This window comes from Somniosus microcephalus, chromosome 5, assembly GCF_052327205.1.
Source record: "Somniosus microcephalus isolate GS21.2 chromosome 5, FLI_Smic_1.0, whole genome shotgun sequence".
Lineage (NCBI taxonomy): Eukaryota > Metazoa > Chordata > Chondrichthyes > Squaliformes > Somniosidae > Somniosus > Somniosus microcephalus.
Window position 1 is genome coordinate 84,976,884 of NC_140991.1, and position 15,749 is coordinate 84,992,632.

At 46.9% G+C, this 15,749-nt stretch overlaps 1 protein-coding gene across 7 annotated transcripts in view; it reads right to left on the reverse strand.

The window, feature by feature from the left end:
* The window catches only part of znf804b (zinc finger protein 804B), a 1,078,762-nt gene that overhangs the window by 234,846 nt on the left and 828,167 nt on the right, over nucleotides 1-15,749 (reverse strand). Inside the window, exon 1 of one of the 7 annotated variants that reach the window (XM_085987927.1) lies at nucleotides 15,339-15,466. The exons of the other annotated variants lie outside the window; for them this stretch is intronic. The gene's annotated coding sequence lies outside the window, so the exon portion shown is untranslated. Of the gene's footprint in view, nucleotides 1-15,338; nucleotides 15,467-15,749 lie in introns of those variants that run through there. 7 annotated transcript variants of the gene reach the window in all.

The following is a 15,749-nucleotide window of genomic DNA, read 5'->3' on the forward strand; positions in this document are numbered from 1 at the left end:
CCCCGGGCAACCATTCCCGCCCCCGACCCCTGCATGATTGCCCCCACTCCCTGACTTACCTTGCTGCCGGCTCAGAGCCAGCGAGCTGCAGCCTGTCGGCAGTTTGGTAATTAGGCCCGTCCCTTGAAATGGAACAGGCCTTCCACCGGAACTGTCGGCCGGCCTCCTCCACCGCCCGATGGTTAAAATCTGCCAGTGTAAGGTTTAAAAAAGGCTGCCAGGGCAATCTTCATTCCCCCCACCCCAACAACCTGATCTTCCTCAGAAATTGTTACTCACAATTTTGTGTCTGCACACGTGTTTGTATGTGGGGGGCGGAGATTTTGGATATCAGTGGGTTAGAAAAACCCTTGATGAGGCTGCATGAAATAACTGGCATTAAAATAACAAATCCAGCACTGCAAAAAGGCTTGGCAGAGAAAGCAATTCTAGTTATTTGCCATCAGAAGACTGTGGAAATGGAAGAAAAACTGGAAATGCTCTTTTAGTGAGCTCATTTTGCTATTGTTAGTTTGAAAACAAACTTCAGGGTAAACCACAAGTTTGAGTTTTGATGACATTTTAGGAAACTGAACGAGTTCCAGCTTCAATGTGGGGAAGTGTGAAGTTATCCACTTTGGTAGGAAAAACAAAAAAGCAGAATATTTTTTGAATGGTTAACATGCAGAAAGTTAACATGCAGGTACTGCAAGCAATTATGAAAGCAAATGGTATGTTAGCTAAAGAAGTCTTACTGCAATTATATAGGGCCCTGGTGAGACTACACCTGGAGTACTGTGTACAGTTTTGGTCTCCTTACCTAAGGAAAGACATACTTGCCATAGAGGGAGTGCAACAAAAGTTCACCAGACTGGTTCCTGGGATGAGGGGATGGCCCTATGAGGAGCGATTGAGTAGACTAGGCCTATATTCCCTAGAGTTTAAAAGACTGAGAGGTGATCTCATTGAAACATATAAAATTCTGAAGGGGCTTGTCAGGGTTAATGCTGAGAAAATGTTTCCCCTGGCTGGGGAATCTATAACACGGGGTCACAGTCTCAGAATAAGGGGTAAGGCCATTTAAGACTGAGATGACGAGAAATTTCTTCACTCAAAGGGTTATGAGTCTTTGGAATTCTCTACCCCAGAGATCAGTCATCGAGTATATTCAAAACAGAGGTCGATAAATTTTTGGGAACTAAAGAAATTGAGGGATATGGGGATAGTGCGGGAAAGTGGAGTTGAGGTAGAAGAACAGCCATGACCTTATTCAATGGCGGAGCAGGCTCGAAGGGCCAAATGGCCTACTCCAGCTCCTATTTCTTATGTTCTTATGTTCAATAATAGTCAACATCTACTGGATCAATGCAATCTCTCTCAACAGAGAGGAAGGCCTTTCACCATCTAGGTGTCAGTAAATGTGAACCTCCATCCAAAAGCAACAGTTAGGATTGAAATTATTTTGTAAAACACTTGTGGTCACTACCAAGCAGTTAAAAAAAGGATTCTGCACTGGAAACACCTGCTTCCACTGCTAAATTCAGGAAGCAGCTGTACTTCAAATCTATTTTCACATGAAAATTAAAAAGCCCAGGTGTACTGAATCAGTCAGTTTCCAGGGTCCGTCCACCACCTGAAAATTTTCACCTGATGGATTGCACTAAATGTCATTTATTTTCCCGATATGAAGTGAAACCTTGCATTATCTTAGATTTCCCAACAGGGCATAAATCTAACATTACGCTGGCTTTCCCAAAATAGAGCAAAACCTAGCAGTACACTGATTTTTCTAACATGGCAAAATTCAATGTTACCTTGACTTTCCAATGAGGCAGAAGCCTCGCATTGCACTGTTTCTACTAACATGGGGGTAGATTTGCTCTGTACCCTGCCTACAACAAAATTGTAAACCTGGTTATAAAGAAGGCATACAACATTCATTACATGTAGCGCATGATGCCATGGAGTTAAACTCTTGTTTTCTTAACATGGGGGCAAACCTGGTACGACACTGCTTTCTAACACTGACCAGAAATTTGCATAACAACTATCGGCCAATGAACCAGGTTATGATTTTATATTTTTATTTAAAAGATAAAAGTTGATAAGTAATAGCTCAGCAGTGTATAAATATATGCCAAATCTAACCTTTTCAATACAAAAGGGCCTTGACATTAGGTGCATGCAGAATTATTAAATAGGCAGCTGTACACAACCAGCTCTATTAATGCTGAAGTACTATCAGAAATTGTTCATTTAAAATACCTCCTGCCAGCTCTAACAGCCGATGAAATAAATTTGTGTGGTGCAGTTTTCACTGATTCAATATTTAAATTTCACTTGGGCAGTCCTTCTCATCACCTCACTGGCATCCACCTCCCTCCATAACTAGGTTCATAATTGGAAAATGTAGCTGGCAAACCAATGGAGAATTCTGATTCCTAATAATACCATTGGTGTCGATGCTTGAACATGTCACCTCGGGAAGACTTTTGAATTATAATGAAATGAAATTCTTTCTCTTAGTATTGACAGAGTCTGGAAAAAAATGGTCCTTATTAATTTGCCTGTCAAGCCTGTACATATATGGAATAAATTATGAACAGAATTTCTGGTCTGCATGGATAATTACTACTGTAATTGTGTTTTTGTCTTTTGATGTCAGTGGACACCGCTTCGATTAAAAATCCATTGAAAAATATTAGAAATTTCAAGCAATTCAAATAAAACATTGCCTTCAGTCAAAAAATAGCAAACTTTAATAGGTAATCTATATTTTGTTTGAAATATCCCTATCACTAGCCAGCATGTACAAGATTGTAAAAAGAAGTACCAATTCCTAGCTTGTGAAAACAATAATTTGTATTTGAAGTTTTAAGTATTTACCTGCACAGCACAATCATTCTTCAGGCACAGATGGCAAATCCTATCATTGCATTTTGCAAGCAAAATTCAGGAATTAAAAGATTACTGCAAGCCATACTCCAAATGAATAACTTTGATTTTTGCAGACTGGATGACTAAACTTCGTTAGAATAACTTTTTCTTATCCATTTTCTTCCTGGGTGTCCTTGTGCACCAGTCGCTGAAGGTAAGCATGCAGGTGCAGCAGGCGGTTAAGAAGGCAAATGGTATGTTGGCCTTCATAGCGAGAGGATTCGAGTACAGGAGCAAAGATGTCTTGCTGCAGTTGTACAGGGTCTTGGTGAGACCACACCTTGAGTATTGTGTGCAGTTTTGGTTGTCTTATCTGAGGAAGGATGTTCTTGCCATGGAGGGAGTGCAGCGAAGATTCACCAGACTGATACCTGGGATGGCAGGAATGACGTATGAAGAGAGATTGGGTCGATTAGGCTTATATTCGCTAGAGTTTAGAAGAATGAGAGGGGATCTCATTGAAACTTATAAAATTCTAACAGGACTAGACAGACTAGATGCAGGAAGGATGTTCCCAATGGCGGGGGAGTCCAGAACCAGGGGCCACAGTCTAAGGATAAGGGGTAAGCCATTTAGGACTGAGATGAGGAGGAATTTGTGGAACCTGTGGAATTCTCTACCACACAAGGCAGTTGAGGCCAATTCATTAAATATATTCAAGAAGGAGTTAGATATATTTCTTAAGGCTAAAGGGATCAAGGGATATGGGGAGAAAGCAGGGACAGGGTACTGAATTTGGATGATCAGCCATGATCTCATTAAATGGCGGAACAGGCTCGAGGGGCCGACTGGCCTACTCCTGCTCCTATCTTCTATGTTTCTATGTTTCATTGCAAGCCAATTGCCACTTTGACCGCCTTTCTCTACAGTCTTGGTTATGCTGTTCTCTGTAACCAATCAAGGTCGCCCTATGATTGACCTGCAGGAAGTGCAATCCAGATGAGGAATGGTGCCCTGATAAGACCTCACATCCACAAGGCGTGGCACCTTGTGACATAGTCAAGGGATGATAAAACTCATTTGACCTGGGCTGGCAGATTTGCACCAATGGATGCTCCGAGACTCAAACCTACGGTGTTCGGCAGGCTGTACATTTTCACATTTTTCATGGAAACACTCAACCATCCATAACTTTTGAAAGGATGTGTTCAGATCATTTCAAGGTGCAAGATCCTTATAGATCCTTTGTCCTGGGTAATAACGGCATTAACTGTCTTATACGCCACTTACATGAAAACTCCTAATTCAGTTTTGTAACAAATATGCAGATAATCCAAATTAAATTCTATGTTGAAAATAGTACAGCTTCAAAATATGCAACTCCAGCTGATGGTTTTAAATCCATTATGAAGTAAAATAGTTTGCACTGGATCTGTGTAAACAGTCTGAGTCGAGTCCCAGCTGTACAATACATACATCAGATTACATCTGACGCATGCACTGCTTAAGGGATAAGAGATTGTGTAAATGCCGAAGAAGATTCAATTCAGTTGTTCTGTGTAAACAGGATATTACATTTACCTCAGGAAAAGCATTTATTAATAGCTTTTGTTATATGAAAAAATCCCCCTTCTTTGGACAATAATTTGACTTTGTACCCCAGGTACAAATGGAGAGGCAGCTCAAATGTTCAAGAATCACTACAACAACAACAACAGCAACTTGTATTTGTATAACGCCTTTAATGTAGTAAAATGTCCCAAGGTGCTGCACAGGAGTATTTTAAGGCAAAAAATTTGACACCGAGCCACATAATGATAAATTAGGGCAGGTGACCAAAAGCTTGGTCAAAGAGGTAGATTTTAAGGAGCATCTTAAAGGAGAAAAGAGAGGTAGCGAGGCGGACAGGTTTAGGCAGGGAATTACAGAGCTTAGGGCCTAGGTAATAGAAGGCACGGCCACCACAAATTGAGCGATTATATTCGGGGTGCTCAAGAGGGCAGAATTAGAGGAGCGCAAATATCTCGGGGGGTTGTGGGGCTGAAGGAGATTACTGAGATGGGGAGGGGCGAGGCCATGGAGGGATTTGAAAACAAGGATGAGAATTTTGAAATCGAGGCGCTGCTTAACCGGGAGCCAATGTAGGTCAGCGAGCACAGGGGTGATGGGCGAACGGGACTTGGTGCAAGTTAGGATACGGGCAGCCGAGATTTGGATGACCTCAAGTTTACGTAGGGTGGAATATGGGAGGCCAGCCAGGAGTGCGTTGGAATAGTCAAGTCTAGAGGTAACAAAGGCATGGGTGAGGGTTTCAGCAGCGAATGAGCTGAGGCAAGGGCAGAGATGGGCAATTTTACGGAGGTGGAAATAGGCGGTCTTTGCTATGCTGCGGATATGTGGTCGGAAGCTCATTTCAGGATCAAATATGATACCAAGGTTGCGAACAGTGTGGTTCAGCCTCAGACAGATGTTAGGGAGAGGGATGGAGTCAGTGACTAGGGAACTAGAGATTATGGCGGGGACAGAAAACAATGGCTTCGGTCTTCCCAATATTTAATTGGAGACTATTTTTGCTCATCCAGAACTTTGTCGGGCAAGCAGTCTGACAATTTAGACACCGTGGAGGGGTCGAGAGAAGAGGTAGTGAGGTAGAGCTGGGTGTCGTCAGCGTACATGTGGAAACTAATGCTGTGTTTTCGGATGATGTCGCCAAGGAGCAACATGTAGATGAGAAATAGGAGGGGGCCAAGGATAGATCCTTGGGGGACACCAGAGGTAAAGATGCGGGAGCGGGAAGAGAAGCCGTTGCAGGTGATTCACTGGTTACGATTAGATAGATAAGAATCGAACCAGGCGAGTGCAGTCTCACCCAGCTGGACGACGGTGGAGAGGCGTTGGAGAAGGATAGAGTGGTCAACCATGTCAAAGGTTGCAGACAAGTCAAGAAGGACGAGGAGGGATAGTTTATCTTTGTCACAGTCACAAAGGATGTCATTTGTGGCTTTGATGAGAGCCGTTATCATGCAAAGTTAAAGCATACACGATTAGCGTACTGTAGGAACGGGAGTTCCTATCCAAAAAACGAAGTCCAACGCAGTGAAAAGAATTAATCAAACTTTAATGAACTCAATACTTTAACTTTTAACTTACAGGAACAGAGGTCAGCAGGTCTGTGTCTCCTCACAGCCTTTCTCCGAAAGCTCTTTCCAACTGCCATTTCCAACTGCCAACTGACGTCATGACGTCATCACGTTTTCCGTGCCAACTGGGGGTCACGTGATCGGCGTCATGACGTCATCACGTGAAAATACAAGAAGCTGCACACAGCTTAAAGGTGCAGTTCACAACTGCACCACTGGGTGTCTAAAGGAATTATTACAGTTTATTCAATGTCTCTTGGTGGCTCTGCCACAGGCGCCCCCCCAGAATTCTCTTTAACAGACAGCATCAAACGTGTAGGAGGTTTAATTATTCTGCCCGAACGACTGCGAATTTTGGACGCTGGATCGTTATCAGCTGGGCCCACATTTGGCTGTGTCTGAAGCGGTACATCTGGGGTGGAGGAAACCGTAGCAGAAGGTGTAGATGAGGATGACGTCGAAGCAGGCAATTTAATAGTAGGCCGCTTCAGGATTGGTCTAGCAGCCAATGGCGGTCGTCCACGGCGAGGCGGCTGAGCGACAACCACCGGTTCACTCCGATCCAGATGGGCTGGTTTAAGTCGATCGATGGAGATGGTATCCGATTTTTCTCCTATTTTGATCATAAAATATTTCTCCCCCGGTGCAATAACCCGAAACGGCCCATCATAAGGTGATCTGAGTGTATCTCCATGAGCATCCCGCCGAATAAAAACATATCGGAACTCATAAGTTCTGCCGGAACATGAGGCCTCTGTAGATCGTGATGTGAAGTTGGAATAGGCAGAAAATTCTTTGCCGCCTCTTGATGCAGAAGAAGCTGCTGAGCAGGTGACCATGATTCTGTATGTGAAGGGAGGAAATCCCCTGGTACTCGAAGCACCTGACCGTATACTAATTCAGCTGATGAAGCCTGGAGGTCATCTTTGGGGGCTGTACGGAGGCCTAGCATCACCCAAGGGAGTCTGTCCACCCAGTTGGAACCACGCAAACTGGCACGGAGGGACGCCTTTAAAGAACGATGAAATCTTTCACATAAGCCATTTGCTTGTGGATGGTAAGCGGTGGTACGATGCAGTTTGGTACCCAAGCCCTGTGCAACTGCATTCCATAATTCTGACGTAAATTGAGGACCACGGTCAGAGGAGATATCAGATGGCACACCAAAACGGGCCACCCACGATGAAATAAATGCCCTGGATACGTCTGCTGTGGTAGTAGCAACCAAGGGAATCGCCTCTGGCCACCTGGTAGTGCGGTCTACTATTGTCAGGAGATGCATAAAACCCCGAGACATGGGGAGGGGGCCCACCAAGTCCACATGTATATGGTCGAAACGGCTTTCAGGCACTGGAAAGATGGCCCTTGGAGCCTTCACATGACGATGAACCTTCGACTTTTGACAGTCCACGCAATTGTTTGTCCAGTCACGAACGTCTAAATGCATCCCTTTCCACACAAACTTACGGGACATAAGTCGTTGTGAAGCTCGCATCCCTGGGTGTGATAAGCCATGTATAATATGAAATATCTTCTTGCGCCATTCGACTGGCACAATTGGTCGGGGCATTCCCATGGATATGTCACACAACAGCGTGGTTCCTGCTGATTGGAACATAACATCGGCTACCTGCAAGCTAGAAGGCATGGTCCGATACGCCTGAACTTCAGGATCCGCCTGCTGTTCTTTCGCCAACCCGACGTAATCGATTCCCAGGTGAATTGTCTGGACTGGGGCACGTGACAGGCAACAGCCACCAGATTATCTTTCCCAGACACATGTCGCAAATCCGTTGTAAATTCAGATATGAATGTAAGGTGGCGCGGTTGTCGGGCTGACCACGGCTCCGCCGTTTTGCCATTGCAAAAGTAAGTGGTTTATGGTCCACAAATGCCGTAAAAGGCCGTCCTTCTAAAAGAAAACGAAAATGCCGGATGGCCAAAAACAAGGCCAGCAACTCCCTATCAAAGGTGCTATATTTTCGTTCATTTTTACGCAATTGGCGGCTAAAAAAGGCCAATGGTTGCCACGTACCGTCAACCCATTGTTCCTGCACTGCCCCGATGGCGTAATCGGAGGCGTCTGTAGTAAGGGCGATGGTCGCGCCCGGGAGTGGGTGTGCAAGCATAGTTGCAGCTGCCAATGCCGCCTTGGTGTCCAGGAATGCTTGGTCCATCTGTGATGTCCAAATGATAACCGCTTTACCCGACTTCCCTTTAAGTGCTTCATACAGCGGCTGCATTAATTGAGCTGCCTTGGGGACAAAACGGTGATAAAAATTCACCATCCCCAGGAACTCCTGAAGAGATTTAATTATATGAGGCCGCGGGAAAGCCGTAACTGCCTCAACCTTAGTGGCCAGTGGTACAGCGCCTTCTGAGGTGATCCTGTGCCCTAGAAAGTCAATGGTGGTTAACCCAAACTGGCATTTGGCTAGATTTATAATGAGGCCATGTTGGCTGAGACGGGCAAAGAGTGCACGTAAATGAGCCATGTGCTCATCCTTATTTTTACTAGCAATGAGTATATCATCCAAGTAAATAAAAATGAAAGAAAGGTCCCGTAACACGGAGTCCATCAGCCGCTGAAAAGCCTGAGCTGCATTTTTCAATCCAAACGGCATGCGAAGGAACTCAAAAAGGCCAAACGGTGTGATAACCGCCGTCTTGGGGATGTCTTGAGGGTGTACAGGAACTTGATGGTATCCACGGACGAGATCCACTTTGGAAAATATCGAATTGCCGGCCAAATGAGCCGAAAAATCTTGTATATGCGGTATTGGATACCTATCCAGCCTAGTGGCTTCGTTAAGGCGTCTGTAATCCCCACAAGGTCTCCATCCGCCACCCGGTTTGGGTACAATGTGTAATGGGGAAGACCAAGGACTGTCGGAGCGTCGGACAATCCCAAGGCGCTCCATAATACGAAACTCTGCCTTTGCGGCCACAAGCTTTCCGGGTTCCAATCTTCGTGCACGAGCATAAACGGGCGATCCCGTTGTGGTAATATAATGCACCACCCCGTGCTTCGCAACTGCTGCCGCGAATGTAGGCCTGGTGAGCTCTGGGAATTCGCCAAGTATGCGCTTAAACACGTCTTGCGATGGAACCGCACAGGCAACCGACCAGGAGACAGCAGTACTGCGGTGACAAGGCACTGCATGGAAGGTAGACGCATTAATGAGTCGACAATGTTGGACGTCGACCAGAAAACCATAGGCACAAAAAAAATCAGCCCCCAGAATGGCCTGTGATACTTTAGCCGTTATAAATTCCCATACAAAACGTTGACCTCCAAGAGTTAAATTGACTGTCCGTTTACCGAATGTGCGAATGGCCGCACCATTGGCTGCCTCAAGGGAAGGGCCGTGACTGCCGGATTGTAGGTCCAGCTTTGAAACTGGCAAAATACTGCACTGAGAACCAGTATCACACAAGAATCGTCGCCCGGTTCCGGAATCAGTAACATAGAGGAGTTTTCTTGCTGAACCGACTGCCATGGTGAACTGGGTGTGTTTATCACCCCCTGTCTTCTTCGAGGCTTGTGAGTCTGCTGGAGCCTTTTTTTCAACCCAACTGCAGGGTGGACGGCAGCGTCGAGCCCTGACGCCAAAACGGGCGTGGTACATACATAAGCCTGACGAAGGAGGGCTGGATTTTGCTCGCGTAGGAGAAAGAGGCCTCGTAGCTGCGCAACTTTGCTGTATGACCATAAAAGACTTATCTGCCTCCGCAGCCAGTTCGGCACAGTCCGTAATCGTAGAACTGGCCAAGACTGCCTGAACTGGCTCGGGTAGCTGACAGAGGAAGAGCTCTCGAAATAAAAAACATTGGGGCTCCGAACCCAAAAGCGTGAGCATTTGGCTCATCAATTCTGATGGTTTTGAGTCCCCAAGACCCAGCATTGCGATAAGCTTGCGTGCCCGTTCCGACTTAGTTAAAGCATACACTTGTAGTAAACGTTCTTTTAAAGCTGAGTACTTCCCCTCTGCCGGTGGATTCCCCAGGATGCTGACGACGCGTGAAGCCGTGGCGCTGTCCAGAGCTGAAACCACGTAATAATAACGGGTTGAATCTGCTGTAATGTCCCGGATACCAAACTGGGCTTCTGCTTGGAAAAACCATGCTTCTGGTTGCTGTTCCCAGAACTGCGGCAATTTAAGGGCAACGGCGTTCGTATTCATCATGAATATCTCGAAGAAAGTTGTCCAACGAGCTCGGGTATCCAAAAAACGAAGTCCAATGCAGTGAAAAGAATTAATCAAACTTTAATGAACTCAATACTTTAACTTTTAACTTACAGGAACAGAGGTCAGCAGGTCTGTGTCTCCTCACAGCCTTTCTCCGAAAGCTCTTTCCAACTGCCATTTCCAACTGCCAACTGGCGTCATGACGTCATCACGTTTTCCGTGCCAACTGGGGGTCACGTGATCGGCGTCATGACGTCATCACGTGAAAATACAAGAAGCTGCACACAGCTTAAAGGTGCAGTTCACAACTGCACCACTGGGTGTCTAAAGGAATTATTACAGTTTATTCAATGTCTCTTGATGGCTCTGCCACAGTACAAAGTTAAAGCACATGGGATTGGGGGCAAGGTACTGACTTGGATAGAGAACTGTTTGGCAGACAGGAAGCAAAGAGTTGGAATAAACGGGTCTTTTTCCGAGTGGCAGGCAGTGACCAGTGGGGTACCGCAGGGATCGGTGCTAGGACCCCAGCTTTCACAATATATTTTAATGATCTAGACGAGGGAACTAGATGTAATATCTCCAAGTTTACAGACGACACAAAGCTGGGTGGGTGGGTGTGCTGTGAGGAGGATGCAGCGAAACTCTAGTATGATTTGGATAGGTTGGGTGATTACACTGCATTTGCCATGCATCTGCCCAATGTGGAAAAATGCGAGGTTATCCACTTTGGTGGCAAAAACAGGAAGACAGATTATTATCTGAACGGCAGTAGATTGGGAAAAGGGGAAGTGCAACGAGACCTGGGTGTCCTTGTGCACCAGTTGCTGAAGGTAAACATGCAGGTGCAGCAGCGGTTAAGAAGGCAAATGGTATGTTGGCCTTCATAGCGAGAGGATTCGAGTACAGGGGCAAGGATGTCTTGCTGCAGTTGTACAGGGCCTTGGTGAGACCACACCTTGAGTAGTGCAGTTTTGGTCACCTTATCTGAGGAAGGATGTTCTTGCCATGGAGAGAGTGCAGCAAAGATTCACCAGACTGATACCTGGGATGACAGGAATGACGTATGAAGAGAGATTGGGTCGATTAGGCTTATATTCGCTAGAGTTTAGAAGAATGAGAGGGGATCTCATTGAAACTTATAAAATTCTAACAGGACTAAACAGACTAGATGCAGGAAGGATGTTCCCGATGGTCGGGGGAGTCCAGAACCAGGGGTCACAGTCTAAAGATAAGGGGTAAGCCATTTAGGACTGAGATGAGGAGGAATTTCTTCACCCAGAGAGTGGTGAACCTGTGGAATTCTCTACCACAGAAGGGGGGGGGGGGGGCGGTGGGTGGAAGGGGGATGTTGGTGGAGAGCGATACAAGGAAATGGTCAGAGATGGCCTTATCTGCAATTGACACGATGGGAGTAGCGAGGCCACGAGAGATGGCAAGTTCGAGGGGGTGACCGTGAATATGGGTTGGGGAGTTTACATGGAGGGAGAGATTAAGGGAGGTTAGGGGTCTAGTGAACTCAGATGAGAGAGAGAATTGAGATGGAGGTTGAATTTTAAATGAGAGGGGTGGAATAAGGTGAGATGCTCAAAGGAGGAGAAACTGCCGGAGGAATAGGGGGACAGACCAAGGTGTGATTTGGTGATGAGAGCCATACCGTCACCATGGCGGTCTGTGCGGGGCAAGTGGTGGAAGGTATAGCCAGGCGGGGAGGCTTCATTTAAGGGTAAGGTGTCATCACCCCTCAACCAAGTTTACGTCCGGGCCATGATATCGAGGCAGTAATAATTACACTAATCTTTACACTGATGATTTACTCTAAGTTTCATCTAGTTTGCCAACTGCTTCCCTGCTTTCAAGAACACCCTCAAGAGCCTTCTTGTCAACTGTCTCATTGGTTCTTCTCTGCCCTCCTCACAATTTTCATGTCTCCTTTTTCTCTCCTGCTGGGGCTCCACCATCTCCTCATGTTAAGTGGTTTGAGGCATCTTCTTGCACAAGAAGAGTCCAATAGAAATGCAGGTTGTTGGAATGGTGCCAAGCCTTGGAGTAAAACCCCCGCAAAAATGCATATTTCAACACTCACGCACAAAAGCATTCAATTTTATCCCAGTTTGCCATGCCTTTTGATTTCCCTGGTAAAATGTCACTTTTTAACGTTATTATTTTTTGCATCAATTATTGATCATTTTGAAGGTGTTTTGGACTGAGCACTGCTACATAATAAGGGCTTGATTTTCTCTTTTCAAAAATGGGAGAAATGACTATTTTTCTTTGTCATTTATGAGCCACTGTGCAGAAGAGATTTACTGGAATGGTACCAGGGATGAGGGGCTTCAGTTAGACTAGCGATATTGGGATTGTTCTCCTTGGAGCAGAGAAGGTTAAGGGGAGATTTATTAGGGGTGCTCAAAATTATGAGGTATTTTGATAAAATAAATAGGGAGCAACTGTTTCCAATGGCAGAAGGGTTGGTAACCAGAGGATAGAGTTAAGGTAATTAGCAAAAGAGCCAGAGGGGGCGGCGCGGACACGATGGGCCGAAGGGCCTCTTTCTGTGCTGTACAACTCTATGATAAGGGGAGATTTTTTTACGCAGCGAGTTATGACCTGGAATGTACTGCCTGAAAAGGTGGTGGAATCAGATTCAAAAGTTACTTTCAAAAGGAAATTGGATAACTACTTGACAGGGTAAAAATTGCAAGGCTATTGGGAAAGAGCAGGGAAGTGGGACTAATTGGAGAGCTCTTTCAAAGAGCCGGCACAGGCACGAAGGGCTGAATGGCTTCCTTCTGTGCTGTATGATTCACTGATGAACGCACAGTTCTGAAATGTGCAATTCCTGATAATATGATGTCATTAGCAGCAACGAGATAATCATAGTCAACCATCTACACACCTATGATAATCCTTCTCAAGCCACGAATGAGCACTTAACTGACATAAATTTTGGAAAGTTCATTCATTCAGCTGTGGCGTGCACAATATTTGCAGATAATGGTTTGAAAAAAAAATTTGAAAAGCCCAATATAGCAACTAGGTCCTGATAACCTCTGTAAGGCAGCATTGTGATCAGATATTTAGGTGGTCCCCAAAATATTCTAAGGAGAGCAAGGCAACTTGTCACTGTAAGAGGGAATTTTGTTTGAACAACTCGGAAGACCTCATAGAAGGTCAGGGAAAAAAGTGTACAACTAGTATAAATATTACTGTAATGTAGCAGAACTGGACAAATATGGACATGAAAGAGCACAGTAATCATTAAAGATAAATGCAAAATGGTTGTACTGACACAGAGAAATGTTAGCAAGGACACAGCAAGTAAGGTACTGGGTGATGATTTTTGGGTTGGGTGCCAAACGGGTGCGATATCGGCGGTGCGCTCGCAGCTGCTGCCCAACGCACAGTCGGGAGGCCCGAACCACTTTCAGGTTTGGGTCTCATTAGCATTTTTTCAGTGAGCTACAGGTGCCGAATGGACACCCATCTGCAGCTCGTTCAGAAGCAAAACCAACTGGCAAGTGCACGCAGGTAAGGCCTGTTGGGGGAGAACGAGTGCCAGGGTGGGCAAGAAGGGTCCAGCAGCAGGCTGGAAGGTTTTTGTCGAGCCCGAAGGACACTCCTGCTCCTCATGGCCTCACACAAATCTTTTAAAAGAAAAAACAAAAAATTAGCCTTTTGGGAGAGGCCCCCAGCGGTCCATTTAAATATCACTGGTTAGGCCTTTCAGTACCTGGAGAACATGGGGCTGGCACAATCACCCATATCTGCTTGAAAGTTGCAATTAGGGGCTGACAAAAGGACCTTGATTTGCATATTTAAACAGACTCCTTGTTTTGGTCAGGAGTTCTGGGCGCCTATTTAAAGAAAATTGGTTTAGGCAGGCAAAAGGGTGCACAAGGTCCCCACCATATTTTCAACTGACAGTCACCCTTCTCTTCAGGTGAGAAATGGGCAGATGTGAAAATAAGATTATAAAAATTAAATTCCATATGCCACGAAGGAAAGAGAATATACGACAGGAAGGAATTTCCATTGGCCAAATCACCCTGTCTCAATCCACACTGTTCTTATGTTGAAAGGCTAAACAGGAAGGCACAGCGTGCAACACATGGCGGATCATATGATCAGAACCAACGCAACTGCATATGAACAGCACCACACCAGTGAGAAGCAACGCCAGGCTGCTCAGACACAAGCTCCAGCAGCAGCTCCCTCCCAGGAGCCAACCACCTCTCATCAGCCTGGCTTACAACTTGCACCTAGAATAGGAGAAAGGAAGGCACGAGGCACCCAGGGGAAGTATAGGCCGGCATTTTAATCTGGAGGTGGGTCGGGAGTGGGCAGGCTAGAAAGTGGATTCCCGCAGGCCTTGCCGAATTTAACAGCAGGGCCTGATTAACATGTCGAACCTCTGTTTCCCGCCCACAGCCAGCCAGATGGAGAGGCTGGCTGGCTGCGGGCGGGTAGGCCTGCGGCTCTAGACCGCAGGAAGGAGGGGTTGGCGAGGGGGGCCCGGAAGATTGGGGACTGAAGAGCATCGGGGGATGGACAGGAACCGAAGGATGATCAGGGCTGGAGGACCATCGGTGGGGGTTGGTTGGGGGCCAGGTAGGCGATCGGGGGCTGGAGGAGGGAGGTCAGAGGTGACAAAAGCGACCGGAGGCCTCGGGGGGGGGATTGTTGGGGATGGGGGTGGAAATCGGACGCCTCAGGGGGAGATCCGAGTACTCGGGGGGGGGGGGGGGGAGAGAGATCCGAGTACTCGGGGGGGGGGGGGAGAGAGATCCGAGTACTCGGGGGGGGGGGGGGGGGGGAGAGAGATCCGAGTACTCGGGGGGGGGGGGGGGGAGAGATCCGAGTACTCGGGGGGGGGGGGGGGGGAGAGAGATCCGAGTACTCGGGGGGAGAGATCCGAGTACTGGGGGGGGGGGGGGGAGAGATCCGAGTACTGGGGGGGGGGGGGGGGAGAGATCCGAGTACTGGGGGGGGGGGAGAGAGATCCGAGTACTGGGGGGGGGGGGGAGAGAGATCCGAGTACTGGGGGGGGGGGGGAGAGATCCGAGTACTCGGGGGGGGGGAGAGAGATCCGAGTACTCGGGCGGGGGGGGGGGATGTTCGATTGCGGGGGGTGGTTGAGGCAGAGACTTACCTGCTGGATCCAGCAGTCTTCACCTTCCTTTAGATGGCGGGTTCCCCGAGGTCCAGGAAATCCAACCAGCCAGGGTTAAATTTAAAATGGTGGATCACCATGAGGCACGCCAGCCTCATTATCAATATTTAAATGAACGATCCGCCTCCTGGCTGCCCCGCCCCGCCCCACTCAGTCCTGCCTCCGTTAAAACTGGATGTGGGCGGGTTGGAGGTGGGCTGGGATCGGGATTCAGTTTTAACCTCCCGCCCGACCCCAACCCACCCGTTTGTTGGGGTGAAAATTCCTCCTATAGTGTCAGGAAAGGCGTCTGTTCACTTTGGAGGTTGTTGTATTCAAAAAGAATGTACACTTATGTTATTCATGGAGGTTAGTATATAGGGAAGAGTGCACCTTATGTGATACATAATC